Below are 16,764 nucleotides of genomic sequence, written 5' to 3' on the forward strand. Positions count from 1 at the left end.
ACTCCAATTGCTTGTGTCAAGTAAACCAGCTTCTTGCTTTTCTCTCTCCCCCGTTCGCACGAAAGACTTAAGTAGATTCGGTGTATAATTCTGTCCTTTTTTTCCACTCCCCCGTACGCGCCGTGTAAGCGACCCACTTAGTAAAACAGAAAATTATGCTCACTGGTACGATACGTTTTAAGCCTTTATACGCGGCGCTCGATCCACGGCGAGGTAGTAGTAGCAGTGGACGTGTTTTACAGCGCCCCGTATTAGGTCAGAGTGAATTGCTCGGGGTGACTTGGATGAATGAGCTGCGTAGTACAAATCCACGCGCAATTCTCCAAACAGTTTTTTCGTATCATTAGATAAGGTTTTTTGTCCAGAGAGTTAACCGAACTCGATCGTGCAGACTCGTTTCGTAAAATGAAAAAGAAATAATATATACGTGGCATAAAAATCTTCGTTTCAATTTTGTTTATACTCGCACTCGCAGACATCTTTCTGGCGGGAAATGAAATATTCAAATCAAATGGGAAATAGCGATCGCACTCGCGCGCGGGAAAAGCAAATTTGGGGCGGAAAATCGATGAGCGAGGTACGTGACTTTATAATTTATAGCTTTTCTCGGTGTACGCGCGAGATCAGCTGCCAAATGAGGAATCAAACAATTGCAGCTGAGCTGCTGCTGCTGCTATTGTCAGATGTTCAAAAAGCCATTAGCTGAGACGTGACTGGAGCAGCAGCAAAAAAAAGGGAAAGAAGGGCCAGCTGCGAGCGATACGCCACGATATCGAACAATCATCCTAGTACTGCTGCTGCTGCATTTTGAATTTCCCAAAAGATTCATCACACACCCACGCAGACACACACACCTGAATTTTCAGCGTCAACAGCAACAACAACAACAACGAACCAACTCCTTCGCGCGTACTCGCGTTGATCGATGATCATTGTGCAATAATGGCTCACTGCTGCAGCACTGGGACACGCGCATTGCAACATACACACAACGTACGGCACACGTAATGAGCTTCTAATTATGTGCTGCTGCTGGCCCTTGCCGATGCACACATATATATATACGTATGTTGCAGCTCGAGGAAAATTATTTCGCCTTTAATTACAATCATGAACTAGAAGTGGATAATAAGTTTAGCTCGGCTGATGAATATTACACTACGGCGCTGATAAAGCATCGAGTCGAGTCATCTCGCGTCGTGTGCGTATAGAGCAGCAATTATACGATAATAAAGTTGAAACGATATTTAACAAGGATATCTCGGAGGCGTGTTTAGACATTCTGGTATGAAACTTGAAGGTGTGTCACGCACAACGTGACCGACAGCCACGTCGTGGTCTGCCACGTTTATTTACGCGCGATATTGGTCAAAAGTTGTGTGCACTGTTTCAGCGGGAGCCAAGAAGGGGCGAGTTGTTTTATACAGGGCTGCGGAAAGTCGCTCAAGGCACAGCAGCGCCGCGCGCACCTGAGCCCGAGCATAAGTAGTTAAAGTATATATGGTACATAAAGGGCAAGTACGGCAGTAGTAACTCGTACGTATGTGTGTGTGCGCAGTGCGTAAGTACCAATGGCAGCAGTAAGTACACACGTATATATATACTGCGCGCGAGAAGCAGCGAGCGCAAATGCAAATCCAGGTGCTACTGACTCAAATACTTGTTTTCTCGTTAAACTTGCTGCGCTGCGCTCTCACTCTGTGTGTGCCGGGGTGGCTTGGCTCGGCTGCTGCCGAGTAGGTAGGTAGGTAGTAGAGTCGAGAGCAGCTATCTATAACAACTAACTTTCGGATTTGTGGGATTTAGAGATTAGTTCGTCGAGGGGCAGGGGCGGGGGGTGTCTAAAAATTCGTTTAGAGATGGCTTTGTCGGGGTCTCTCTCTCTTTCTCTCTCTGTGTCCACCTGCCACTTAAATTAATTTTCTCGGTTGTACGTAGAGATAGTTGCAGAGCTTTAATTTTTGTGGATTGTTTGTGTCCTTTGCGCACAATTAACGCAATTGAATTTAGGAAACGTACACGGCTGCTGAAGTCGTTTGTGCACGTACCTACTAGCTCGACGATCGATTTTATACATACACAAACCGACTGCGACTTTGTTCTATATTCTGACATATTTTGAGTTTTACCATAAGTATAGTAGTACCAAGAGTATGTAGGTAAAAGTATATATCCTGTGTTTTTTTAGTATCCCGGACTCAAATAATGTTTTATTTATCGGAAAATGAATCAAAAGTTTAGCAAAAACGAATTTTTAACGCGATGGACGTATAATTGCAAATGTGTGATTAGCTTGTTAACACACCGAAACTATAGCGTCGATTCGATGAAACTGAAAATTATCATTTCCGAGACTTGTAAAGTCAATATTTTTTTTTAACCGCTGCGCATCAATCTTTCAATATAATAATTATTCATTAATTTTCAATGGTTTGTACGTATAAAACATATTATATTAAAACTAAAATTCACGAATATTAAAATCAAAGTAAATTTACTGAATATTCACTTGATTTATACGTGATTTTTAAAGTAAAGACTTGAATACCACTGTTAATACATGGTAGAATTACCTTAGTTTCCGCTAGATGGCTTATGACCAAATTCTCGAAAACTGAAAGAGAAAAGGCAAAGTTTTAACATTGAATAAGAGCAAAAAAATAATTATTATAGCATTTTCTTCATTAATTTCCAGTACTTCAGCTGGCAGTCTTTCTGTTTTTTGCTAAAAATTTTGATTGCAAAATTTGAGAGGTCTCATCACATATATTATAGTCCAAGAAATCTTCCTAAATTTTTAATAATCAACTTTTTTATTTCAGCCTGAAAACATTTTGATTCCTATAAAAAAATCCTCGCTCTTACTTAATGCTAAAACGTTGTCTTTCCACTTTTACTTTACGAAAATTAGTTTGGACGCCATCTAGCAATAACTTATGAACTACATACTTGTCAAAGATTTAAAATATGTGGAATTGTCAACACCCTTGCCAATTAGTTCTCATTAAATTGAAGTTTTGTATTTTTCAAGCATAATCAGTTACTTTTCATATACGGGTATTGCAATTAACTTCCATAAAATAACAGTAATATTTAATTTTTTACTGATACATTCACATATTGATCAAGTAAAATTACAGTTTATTCAATTTAATTTCTGTATTGGTACTTGGTTTTTTCATCGCTTAGTAAATTTAAAGAAATCATTTTGTAAAGGGCCTTTGAAGCATCCTTTAACTCGAACAAACCGCTGTAAAAACGTCCATTAAAAATGTTTCTCCAGCGATACAAAAAAAGACGTAATCAGGTCGATTAGATTATTGCAGTATATCCTCGAGTCCGGGTACATACCAGCAAGTAGTATCGTAATGTCAGAGACTCGGGTGTGCGCAATACGCGTGTAAAAGAGAGCCGCCTAGGCAGCAAAATGTCTTTTATCCATACGGCACTATACCGGCACTACTACTCCTACACACACGTACGTACAACACGTAAGCCCTTTAATTTCTCTTTCGCTCGTTCCTACGTCTGGGTGAGCGCGCGCGCGAAACTCGAGAACTACATCATGCGAGCTAGGCACGCTATAACGTCGTTGCCTGCCTGCCTGCCTGCCTGCCTACGACGATGACGATGTTCTCTTTAATTATTTTGTACATCTAGCCTCGGCTGCCATAGACTGTAGCAAGCTAGCTAGCTACCAAGCTAGTAGAGTATAGTCTAGCATGCCTTGAGTGCATGTATCAAGTATATGCAGTTTTCCTCGCGCGCGAGCACATAGAAGAAGGAAGAAGACGAACGCAGAAGAAGAAGGTTTTGCCTCCCGCTGAACACAATGGCACACACAGAGCAGCAGCGGCAGCAAGAGTTGAGGAGAAAAAAAAAGACGAGGAAGAAGAAGGAAAGGAAGTCTATGTCTCTCTACATCACCATACATACTTTAGCACCTATCTTCACGCTACGGTTAAAGCACAAGAAGGCGAATCCAAGAGAGAGAGAGAGAGAGAGAGAAGCACAACTATCGCGTTTCCTCTTCATAACACTTACCTCGAGGCATTTATCTTCGTTTCGGCTTGCAGTAAGCAGCAGTGTGGCGGTGGCTTGCACACGAGGCTGATGCTGCTGCTGCTGCCCTCCGCATATAGCAGTATACGTTAGCCCCTCTGCTATGATTTAAAGTTCCTTAGTCCATCTTCCTCTTAGCCTTTTCATCTCTCCTTTCACCCCGGCCGTTGTGTGCGCGCCTTTCTCGTTTTGTCTCTCTCTCGCTCGCTCCGACTTGTCCATGCTCGCTTCTCTCTCTCTCTCTCTCTCTTTCTGTCTCGAGGCTTTTTCTCCCTGCTGCCGCAGTAAGTGGCTACATTATAGCGGAGCGTGCCCGATTTCTTTCCGGCCTCGCGGTATTCTTCATGATTGCATCTTCACGAAAAGCTTTGCATTATTACGATGCTCTAGCTGCTCCGGGTTTGCAAGCTTCCATTTTTTCTCCCTCTCTCTCTCTTCTTCCTCTTTTCTTTTCGTTATATATACATATAACCATTGCTACTGCTGGTGCTGCTGCGGTAAGGAGCGCGCATTAGTTGCTACTGCTGGTGGAAGCGATAAAAAGTTTTGCGTAATTAACGTTAAGAGCACGTGTTCTCATACTGCTCGCTGTGTGCAACGCTTTTTATTATATACATATATACGTATATATATTCTTTTTTCAGGAGGAGGCAAAAGTAGGTGCACCCGAGAGGCAAGTACAGATTAAGCGTTTTTAGGAAGTCTTGTTGTCGTCCTGTAAATTCTTTTTAATGCCTCACCGCCGCCGCTGCTGCACTACTGCAAGCTCGCGAACTTTTCCATTAGTCTTTATCCTTTTAAATATTACTTATTCCTCCGGAAAAGCTCGTCCTCTCTCCCCAACCCTCCCCCACCTCCGCAAGCGACGCGTAGCACACTGGGCTATAATTTTTTTTTGCCGCTGCTGCCGCTTCTTCCGTCGTAGTAATAATCCTTTTCATAAAAATTGTTAAACGTAAAAACATCGCCTCTTTTTAGAAAGAGAGAGAGAGAATATAATCAGCGTCGTCGTCCGTGCAAAATAGTATAATTGTATCTCTTTTCATACGATTGCGCGCGTTGCGAATAAAGAAACAATATCTCTCTCGCTTTTGTATTACGTAAGCACGTGGCTGCACAAAAGTGTCGTAAGCTCTTTCGGCGCGCGTGCTGCCAAGTTATCGAATGAAATTGAATGTTATAAGCGCCCGCCGCGACTTTTCGACGCGGACATATTTAAACGCTCGACCAACAACTGAATTTCTCGCCACCAACCGTAGTAGTAGTAATAGTCGTCGTATTCGTGTATGTATATAGTTTAAACTCAAAACGAAACTCGGACGCTAACTTTGCAGCGCCGCGACTGTTATATGGCACAAATAATCATTGTTTTTTGTCGGCGCTGCACTCGTGCGCGGGCGTATACACGGCTGCGGTGGCTGCTGCCACTGTGACTTGTATTTTTTGTATATTATAGAGCACTACCACCGTGTCCGAAAGATTTCGTATTATATACATCTAGATAAAATGTTGCACATCGTCGTAGCTCTCTCTCTCTCTCTCTCTCTCTCTCTCTTCGCACGTGCAGCTAGGGTAGAAGCGTGCAGAAAATATATATACATTTTCGCTGAGAGAATATAAAGAAAAAATTCTCTCGTGCATGCAGCAGCAGCAGCAACAGCAGTGTGGGCAGTCAAAGTTAATTCGTGTTCTCTCGTGATTGTGTACAGCTGCTGCCGTTGCCGCTACAGCAGCAGCAGCAGCAGCAGCAGCAGCAGCTGCATTCATCGTCATGCAAAGTGAGAGAAATGTATATACCAAAGGCTCTTCGCTGGAATTAAGACTTGCGAGGGCAAAACAATGTGAAAAGTGTGTCTGTGTGTTCTTTTCTTTATTCATCTTTTTTTTCATAACGACGTGTACACAACTTCTTGAAGTCTGAGGCGTCAACGTCCTCTCTCGCTTGGGTTGTATAATTCCCGGTTAGTTTGTGTGTAAGACACGAGCAAAATTAATAATAATTATTACGCGATAATTACTCTTATATCATACGGGAATTATTAAATCAATTTTGAAATCCATTTAATTTTTCAGGAGAAAAGTGTGTTTTTATGAGGTATTTCAGTTTTATTTTTAGATGCGAAATAGTTCAAAAGTTACCGCTAGGTGGGCTACGGCCGAATTTTCGGAAAACAAAAGAGAAAACGCAGAGTCATAGCATTTTGTTTCATTCGACAATAAACGGCCTCGACATGACCATACAGAAATCGCAGACTATTTAAATCGTAGACACATAAGTCCTAACAATGTGAAACGTAATCTCGTAAGCATAAAAATGCGGAATCTTGAAAGTGATGAAGATAAAAATGGTACGAATGATAATGCAAGCACGTAAAACAATTGTAGTCTAGCTCCAAAATGAAGACATTGAAAATACCAAGCAAGTTGCTTGAAAGGAAAAAGTTAAGCTTCCATCAATAACTACACTTAACGCCTGCGATTATAAATGAGGAATTTTAGAGTCTTTGCGCCCAAACCACAACAATCAAACTTTCAAACCTCGAAGGAAAAAATAGGCTAAACGGTATAATCATATGGAAAATTATTTAACCAATTTTTCGAGCCATTTCGTTTTCATTCGGCAAAAAAAGAAAAGAAAGAAAGAAAGAATCAAGCTTACACGTACACTCGAGAGTGCGCGCACACACAGCAGTACAAAATCTAAGAAGCAGCAGCAGCGGTACGTATATATAGCAGTGAGTTAAGTGTGCGCAGCAAACTGAAATATAGGCGCGCGCGAAGGCTATATATGCATGCACGTAGAAGAGGCGTACAACGACGACGACGACTCGGAGCTCTGCCTTATATATGTAAATATAAATGCAGGTATCTCGTGTGTGCAGAGAGTAGTGGTACTACAACGTCGCCTCGTATACCGTACTATACTACTACTACTACACAGCTGCAGCGGCAGCGATCCACCCTTACGTGCGCTGCGATGCGCTGTTTCTGTGTATATATAGATACCACCGTGTGGAAGCTACTACCCTCCCGCGCAGCAGCAGCAGATAGTATTATATAGGGATATATAGCAGCAGCACACACGTGTATGTGCGGTCTCGGGAAGCCGTAAAAAAATTCACGCAAATATAGCCGCCGCTGTCGGCGTCGGGGCTCAAGCGAGCGAGAGAGAGAGAGAGAGAGAGAGAGAGAACAGGAACAGGCCTATTAATATGCATATGAGCCGCGGTGGAACTTCTTTTCCTTTTTTTTTCCTTTTCTGTTTTCTTCTTGCCTCCTCTTCTTCCTCTTCGTTTTTTTTGCCGCTGGTCATCGTGTCGGTATTATTATATATACCTTGTGTGCCGTATAAGCCGCACACATTGTATATAACGGTATAATATCGCAGTGGAGCTCTCGTGCTGCACCTTCATGCAAATCGCCATTATACTTCGCAAGCCTACACCTTATATACACACAACGCTACGGGGGGAGAGTATAGGTACTCGATAGACGTTATCAATCGGATACAGTGTTATACGGCGCCGATCGTTATACATATATACGTGTGGGTGTATGCCGCCGCGTGACCAGTCGAGTAGTAAATAATCATTAGTAGGTACAACAAAGAGACCTAGAGAGAGAGTCCACACACGCTAGTACTATATATATAATACGGCGCTGATACTTTTCTATGTGCATGTGAGGACTTTTACGAGCGCCACTGCTCAATGATTTATGCGGCCCTCATTCCATGTGTGTGTGTGTGAAAAAGTGCGAATGTATAATGCGCAAGAATAGTAAAAGAGGAGGAAGGCTGTGGCACCGCCAGCCCGCCAGGAGGAGGAGAAGGTGCTTCCGTGTGAGCTTTAAATACCACACGTGGAGCTGCTGCTGTGTGTGTGTGTGTGCGTCTAGCTTTATAACGATTTATTTTTTTTCTTTTCCCTTTTTTTTTGATGCACCGAGTCAAGAGCTCCACGCGAAATACTTTTACAAAGGAACGAGTTAAAAAATTCAAGAGAGAGAGAGAGAGAGAGAACGATAGATTGTGCAACAAAGCGTCGTCGTCGCCGCCATCGCCGCGCCACCGAGCGAGCTTGCGACGAAAAGATGAAGGGAAAAAAAGCTCGCGCGTCAAAGCGGCGCAGCGAGGCCTGCATGCACAGATCACGCTACTCCTGTATGCATATATACGATACTACGCCGCCGCCGCTGCGCGGCACACGAAACTGATTATATGCATAAATACGGTAGCGATGCAGGCGGGGGAGAGCTTGCAGTTATAGGTGGCATATTCTACACTTTGCTTATCGGGAGTAGCTCGTCCCTCTTTCCTTTACTGCCGCTGCATATATACCCGGTGCTTCCCGTGCGTGACTATCTGTTTTTTTTTATTCGCCTCCTCCTCCTCCTCCTCTCGCTCTTCTTTTTTATACTTTCTTTCTTTATCTTTTTCCTCTCTTTTTTTTTCGTATATATACCAGAGCCATTCCGTGCAACAGCAACAGCGGCAGCGGTAGTTCGTCGCGTGCGCGCAGCACCTATACTTTTACAGCTCCGAGGCATACCGTGCTTGCTATACTCTCTCTCTCTCGGTGCACGCTGGCATGCAAATCGAACGACCCTTTCAATTAGGAATTTAATTGTCATTCAGCTGGCAGTGTATCTTTTTGTACGTCACCCCACCCACCCCTTCCTCCCTCTTTTATCCCTCTCTTTCTCTGAGCGAATGAGATTTCTTTAACGACGAACCTAATGCATATGCAAGAGCGAGAGAAAGAAGAGAGAGCCGCGCATGCATATCTTCGGGAATATAGTGTTATTTATTCGCCGAGAGTATCTATCTATACTGCGCCGGATAAAGCTAATTCGCGTTTCCCTCCCCCGCTCGCCTCCCGAAAGTTACACAAGTGCTGCCGACCTTTTGTTCGCGAGGTATTATATTCGTGTGTACACTTTTATCAGCGAGCGAGCGAGAGAAATTGAGCTTTTTAGCGTTGGCTCGAGAATGTTGCGCATTGCGTGGAAAAATCATTCGTTTTACCCAATAATTATAATTATGCAATCGTTCTCGCTTTTGATAAAGTTTATTGTGTGGAGCTGAGAGCGCGCGCGCGCGCTTTTATCAATTTGAGTTGAACATTATTAAAATACAAACACGCGCAAGCTGCTTAGTACGGGTTTTAATTGCAGTTAAACATTGGGGAATTGGCACTTTATAATATACGTGATATTTAATTATAATTATAATTGCCGTATAGCTACTTTTTTTAATAAAGTCATTATATAGTTTGCGCATTAGAAAGTTGGAAAAAAAGTTTTACTGACTACCGTAGCTCTTTAAAATGTTCTGCCAATCGTTATATTATATACTTTCATAACAAGCGAGTCGTCGAATTTAAATCCAGATTATTAATGTAACATCCATCGTACACAAGCTTTATACGAATCGGCGTGACGTAAAAACGTGACTTTTACGCGATAATTCATTCTCCCCGTCAGCACAGCACAATACCCTACATTATGCAGAATGAAATGATTAAAAAATGGAGCTCTCGTCGATCGATAAATTTCATATACACAAATATCGAAAATCCAAAAACATTTTGAATTTTACAGAGTGACGACGATCATCCTCTCTTTCTCGCAGCAGTTACACTGCACGTACCGTTACTTTCATTAGTAAAATTTCATAGGTGGCACGTAACACATCGCATCGCGCACAGGACAGGTCGTCGCATGCATGTATGCAGGAACTCATTTGGATTTTCATGCAAAGCTTATTTCGCTGCTGCTGTATGTATGCTGCTGCTGCCGCGATCGGTCCCCGTGGGAATCCATCTCGCGCGCGCATGTACGTATATAATGAAATAATAAACGCGCATTCATTCGCACCCTCTCTCGCGTGTAATATTTAACGCTGGCGTGCAGCAGCGGCAGATTTTCTGCGGGCTTCGCGTTACAAGGATCGCCGTCCATACAGGAAAGTGTGTATGAGTCTTGCGGGTAGGTCGTCGTCGAGGATTGTGAATTTTTTATTGACGGATTAAGTCTTAGAGACGGAGAGAGAACCCTTTGCAGTGCACGTGTAGATAGTACGTGCGGTTGTGACGACGACGACGACGACGACGACGTCAACGATGAAGAGCAGAGGTGTACAAAGTGAAGCTGCTGCTGCTGCTGCTACTGCTACTGCGCCACTCTCTGTGTATATATGTATGCTGCAGCGACGACGACGACGTCGATGGACGTTATATCAGTTGTAAGCTCCACAAAGGCTTTGCGGCTAGCTAGCTGCGCTGCGCTGCAGCGCATTATATGCATGCGGCATATTATACATACACGCAGAGCGAGAGAGTCGCAGGCTCTCGGGTTAAGGTTCTCTCTGCCTCTCTTTTGCTTAGAGAGAAAGTAACCTACCTACGTGCGCGACGCGCTCTCGACTCGTCCGTAATAAGAAAAGTAGCATAAGTCGGTGTGCAGGCGTACACACACAGCACATACAAACATAATGTCTAGGCTGGCCAGCGTGCAGTATAAGTGTAGCCGACTCGACTCTACTTCGCAGTAGGCTCTTGGTTATTTCTTATATAGTCTAGCTCGAGAGAAGATACACTACTTTACGCACAAGCTGCTGCTGCTGCTGTTTAGCGCAGCGCATTAAATTTTTGATTAAGTACGGCGCACCGTCGTCGGTCTCGTGTTGTGTCCAGTGTTGCCTCCTCCCCTACGCGCGCTATATACTCGACGGCATCATCTCTCCTTGTATAAAATTTTTTTTCACTCTCTGCTGCAAGTATACTTTCTCTTCTACCTTCTTTTCTCTCGCTCTCTCTGTTTTTCTACACGATATAATACGTAAAAAAAGAAATATGCATTCGTACCATAGAGCTAGCTAGAGAGAGAGAGCACAGCAACACGAGAGAATGTTAGAGTTGCAACGCCATTAAGATAATCTAGCTGCGACGTTTTGCGTGGCAATAACAACGCTCGCGCGCGCGCATACATACAGCTCGCGAAAAGCAAAAGCGACTTATGTCTCGAGTCCACTGCCGCTGCTGCTGCTGCTGCTGCTGCTCGACTTTTGTGTAATTATAGATAAAGCTCTCCGGAATAAAATTTCTCGAAATAATACTTACTCGAGCGCGAGCGAGCGAGCTTGCGCAAGCTCACCGTTGAGAGAGAGGCAGCGAAATAGCAAAACACGTGTTGTAGAATTTATATCTTTGATATATACATATGCTATATATACATATTTGTGTGTATGTACGTGTGTAATAAACGTATTATACATATAGAGAAAATGAGAAGCGGTGCGCAATGTATGTGTGTGCGGTTGATGATAAGAATCATCGCTCGGCGCCGCTGCTGCTGCTGCGGAGCTGTATATTATAATGCTACTTTAAATCGAGCGCCAGCCCAGAGAGAGAGAGAGAGAGAGAGAGAGAGAGAGAGAACGGGGCGCAAATGCGAGAATGTATACGTATTATAAGCTGAATTATACGCGGCATCATGCGATTCTATAATATAATGGCTGCGCGGGAGCCGTGTAACACAGAACCGGCCCCGAGACAATGTGTGTGTATGTAACATTGTAAGTGCGCATGTATAGCCGTATAACCCTTACTAGTTACTCCTTATACCCTACCTAAGTACTACTACTACTGAGTCGCTCGTTTGGCCTCTCTCTCTGTTATACACGCTTATATATATGTGCTGTATAGGATTCGATTCGCCCGAAATTGACGCCGCCCCGTTGCGTTGCAGCCACGATGAAAATGGTACATTGCCAGTAGCAGTAGTAGCAGCAGCAGTAGTTGGGCACACAGAGCAGCGATCCTCTTCATTGTGGAGCTCTATGCATTTAATATGTATACACTACAGACAACGACCATCGAGATAGAGTATACGATATAGCATATATACGCAACCGAATAATCAACTGCTGCCGCTGATGCTGATGCGATGCTACTGTATACACGCGTCTATACCTCGGTGCGCATCTCAATTGAAAACTATGATACACAGTTGCAGTTGCGCCTGCGATAACAACTTCACAAAAGGTCGTGATGGCGAAGAGGCGAATTTTCCCTATCGTATGCATATCGTGTATATAATTACATTATAAAATTACGTTGAATATGCTCTCGTGCACGACCGTCGCTCTTGTATCGCGAATTATAATTATTTTATATACAGAGATCGCATTGTTATTTTCGATTCAAACACCTACATTTGTATATACGAAATCCGCGACAATGTTATTTATCGCGACTAAATAATCGTGCTCGATTATATACGCGCGCGACAAAGCCAAACATTACAATGCTCTGTACGTCCCTTGAAAACAACGTCCGCGCGAGTGTGAAACGTATATCTATCGAGAGTTTGGCGAGCGCCGAGTATGATTTTTTTTCATTAGGACGGCCAATTAACGCGTCAATCGAATATACGTAGCTGCGGCGCGTAGCGCAGAGAGAGAGCTACGAATTTGGATCCTGTGAAAAACAGCTCTCTGACTCTCTCTCTCGTGGAGTAGCGCCTCGCGTGCTAGTCCGCATCGTTACATACACACACATAGCTCTATATAAGCTTATGTATATACACAGGGCTCCGTATATATACGTGTGTAAAAGGGATGTTGTGCCATTCGGATGAAAGCAGGAGGTGGTAGTGGTACTGCTGCGCGCGCCACCCCCTCGCGCTCTGTGCTCTACTCACTGCTGCTGCTGCTGCTGCTGCTCTACGGCACACGCGGCGCCATCGAGGGTGGCCGGCCCGGGAAACAGGCGCGCTCTACTGCCTACACACGACGATCCCGCGCCAGTAGTGCTTGCGCGAGCGATCCGGTACCGTCGCGCGTGTGTTTCGATATATATACATATATATCGTTGTAAAAGAGAAATTGTGCGCTGTGCAGCGCACGAGAGCGCACGAGAGCTTGCTGCAAGCTCGCGCGTAAAAAGCTCGTCCGTAGGAGTGCGCGTGATTTTCCTCGAAACCCTTTTTTTCAACGAACCCGGAGCTTTCAATTACAGCTACGCACAGAGAGTGAGTGAGTGAGAGAGAGAGGAGAAAGCCTATTGTTGTCACAGTGCAGTTTTATGTCATTCACCCCCTTTCTTCCGCGTTAACGCCGAAGTTGTGTGTTTTTTCAAGTTGCCGTTGTTTGTTGTTGTTGTTCGTCGCTGCTGCTGCAAGTTCAAAAAAGAGTTCAAAAAGTTCAGTGACACGCCTGCAGCATTATCAGTGCTACATTACAACCGCCGCTAATAATCATGCGGCTACGAGTCTTTTTTTTTATCCTCAGTGTCTGATCGTCATCAACGCGATCTCGTTTGAAACTTGCGGGCTAGTTGTTGTAAGCCGCAGTAGTGGTGCAAGATCTTCTTGTTCCTACTACTGCTACTACTACAGCACACCGGAGAGAGAGCAGGAGCTCTCTCTCTTGTCTACGTCGTCGTCGGCTTGGGCTGACAAGGCCATACCAGTGCGCCGAGTTCCAGCTCCTCGATTTATAGCTGCTTATTATTCAGGATAGCCTCGTGCTCGCGCCACTACTACTCTGCTCTCTCGTACGTATTTTATGGTTCGGCTAGTACTACTATACCCTAGCTCTAGCTATCCATTTATCCAACGCAGTGATCTCTCCGTGGCCCTTTGCCTTTCTTTCGCCAAATATAGCCGGTCGTGCTCTTAGCACCTCTGTGAGCCTGTATGATAGGCATTATATTCGCATAAAAAAAAAGTACGCCAGCCAAAGCCTACCACTATGAAAAATAGCGACGACGACTCGACGCGTATATTTACATTTTAATATTGCCCACGTCCCTTCATATATATGTAGCGGAGGGCCATGTAAATGCGTGCTGTCAGGAGCACCGCGCACACTGCAGCTAGCTATTATTGCCTAGCTCTGCGACCCTTCCACACACACACACACAAACACACACGTACACCCGATGGTCAGTACTCGGCGCGTACTTGCGTAGACACACGCACACGTACGCAAATGTGCGCACTTGCACATTCGTACACACACATATACATATGAGTTGTAGTAGTTGGTCGAGTGCGCCCGACACTACAGATATAGACCTCGTGCGCGTCTAGGCACGGGGTAACGGCTGTTTTAGAAATGTCATGTCAGAGAGAAAGTTATACTTGGGCAGGCAATCAAATGTAGTTGGTAGGTAGGTAGGTAGCCAACTCTGCGCCTCATAAAAGCTGCAGAAAACATCGATGAATCGCTCGTATATAATAAAAAGGATACGCGCGCAAAGATATAGCCGAATACGTTTTAGAAACGCGTTATGCGATGAAGATATAGAAAGAGGGATATATATTTAGAGGGCGATATATAATAAATCACGCGCGAGAGAGTCTGTTGCTGATACTCGACTGGTGTGTCTGTACATTATATAGCAACTTACACACTCGTTGACCGAAATCATTAATTCTCTCGCTCCTCGCCACCACCACCGACGCCGTCGTTGTTGTATTATATACCTCGATGGTATAAAAATAATAATAGAGAATGAGAGAGCAAAAAAAAAAGAAGAAAAAAAACTTGCTCGGCTACAGCAGCAGCAGCAGCTTCGTGTCCTACATATAAGCTACTGCTACACTAGTTCACCTCGACGTCAACGACGACGACGAGCTTTATAATAATACCGAACTTTCGATATGACGCGGGCGTGGGGCAAAAGAAACTTTTCATTTGTACGTACGTACAAGTCGAGGGTAGAAAAAAATTTATATCGCGTTCGCGCTAATCGTCGAGGCAGTTTTCATCGTAAACTCGTGCGATTGTCGTCGCGGAGCTGCGTTTAACGTTTTTCGTGCGTCAGAGGAATTTACAGCTTCTGTAACTAGCTTTGACTTTTTGTGATTTTCCGGCAAAGATTTTTTTGCCATATCGCGCATCAGTCGCTTTTAATCGACGAAAAATGTGCATCTGGAGTAGATGCTGTCGATTTAAATTTAAAACCGTCCCGCATCGTTGAAGCATCCTTAGTAGGAGAGACGATGATGGTTTTGTAGCTTCAAAGAAACGAATGACGAGGAAGCGAAAAAAGGCATCCACGAATCCTTCAAAATTAATCATTTTTTTTAACTCAAATATTCAATAGCAGAGATAGGTACGTAATATTTTCAATTCGAAATTACGTTACATTCGAGCTGAAAAGTCAACGATAATAACGGCTCTCTGGTATTGAACGAAAGGAGCAGAAAAAAGAGACACGAAGTCACGTAGCAGTATAGAGACTGTTCAATTGTGTAAATGAAATCTATTTGTGTTTTATTTAATTGTCAGGAAAATTTAGTTGGCTAACTGCAGAGAGAGAGGGAGAGACTTAGTAATTCAATTCTCGGTAAACATGAGCTTAGTTGTTTAAGTGTACAATCATTACCGAGGAGATTGAAATAATTGCATCTTATTTGCGTTGCAGTTCTTATTACACGAGATCGACACTATTTAAACTTGACTTTTCATTGCAAATAAAATAACGATAGAAATTTCTGGATAATTGTCACAATATTTCTGTATCAAAATTGCAATCTGAATTTCATCATTTAAACTAATTTTGAATTTTCCTTTGCATCGACTTCTTTTCCTTTTTTTTTTTAACACATCTAATACATCAATTGATGAGTACATTCTAACAGTTTTCTCTTTAATTTTCACCTTTTTTTCAACTCTCTGTTAACTCTATTCATATTTTTTTTTGCTAACTCATGTTTTTGCAAAAAAAGAAGTTTTACTTGTAACGCAATTTCAAAGGGAATTATTCAAAACTGCTGAGGCCAGATTTTGTGCACTTCTTTGAAACATCGATGGTTGCAATGGCAACCACCTCGTGTAAAAGATCGAAACTATAGGTCGCTTTGAATAAAAAGTTTCACGTTGAAGATCAAATAAAATGGCGTAAAATAAAGAATAAATTATGCACAAGGGCTCGTTCGGTGCAACCTACGGGCTCGATCATTTTTTTCCTGGGTTGCAATTTTGATCGTTGATAGTTCAATGATGTCTCTTTGAAAATTACAATTACATAAATTCGAGAAGATTGCTGTTGTCTATAATTTGATACTTCGTATGAGTACTATCAAAATGACGGCCAGGTCGCTAAAGGAACTAGAACTAATAATCTAACAGGACACAGGTACAGGATCATCGATTGTAATATCGATATCTAGGTATCTCGTTTGTATGATCTGATTTTTCTACTGACCATACGTATGAATTATTCCTGTCTTATATCCTGACTGCCACGACCAGTTACGATTGATTTTCGACCGAGTAAAATTGGTTTTAACTGATGGGTGTGTGGGCTCAATGAACTTTAATGAAAGATTTTTACATCATTATTTTTCTAAGATACAAAAAAATGAAACCACTATTTTAAAAAAAATTTTATTTGTCATTAATACATTTTACAGTGATAAACAACATTAATAATCATAACCTCCTTCGTATCCACCACGGTAATTTTTGCTATGGTTATAATTGCGATTATAATTATCGCGGTGGTGATTACCACTGTAATTATTATTGCAACCAGCCGCATACGGATGACTGGTTGTTGAAATGACTGGTTTTTTGTTTCTCACTTGGTCTAGTTTGATAAAATTTAATCGAGCGTCATTTAAATTTTGAAGATGTTTTCTAAAAACACCCTCAAAGTTTAATTTTTTCATTTTGTCTGATTCACATTA

General features: G+C 42.9%; 1 protein-coding gene across 1 annotated transcript in view; it reads left to right on the top strand.

The window, feature by feature from the left end:
* The first annotated feature begins 12,904 nt into the window (after positions 1 to 12,904).
* LOC106655267 (limbic system-associated membrane protein-like) overlaps positions 12,905 to 16,764 on the top strand; it is a 157,415-nt gene continuing 153,555 nt past the window's right edge. The window contains exon 1 of the mRNA XM_023463436.1: positions 12,905 to 13,619. The gene's annotated coding sequence lies outside the window, so the exon portion shown is untranslated. The remainder of the gene's footprint in view (positions 13,620 to 16,764) is intronic.

Source organism: Trichogramma pretiosum, unplaced genomic scaffold (assembly GCF_000599845.2).
Source record: "Trichogramma pretiosum strain Unisexual culture from Peru unplaced genomic scaffold, Tpre_2.0 scaffold91, whole genome shotgun sequence".
Lineage (NCBI taxonomy): Eukaryota > Metazoa > Arthropoda > Insecta > Hymenoptera > Trichogrammatidae > Trichogramma > Trichogramma pretiosum.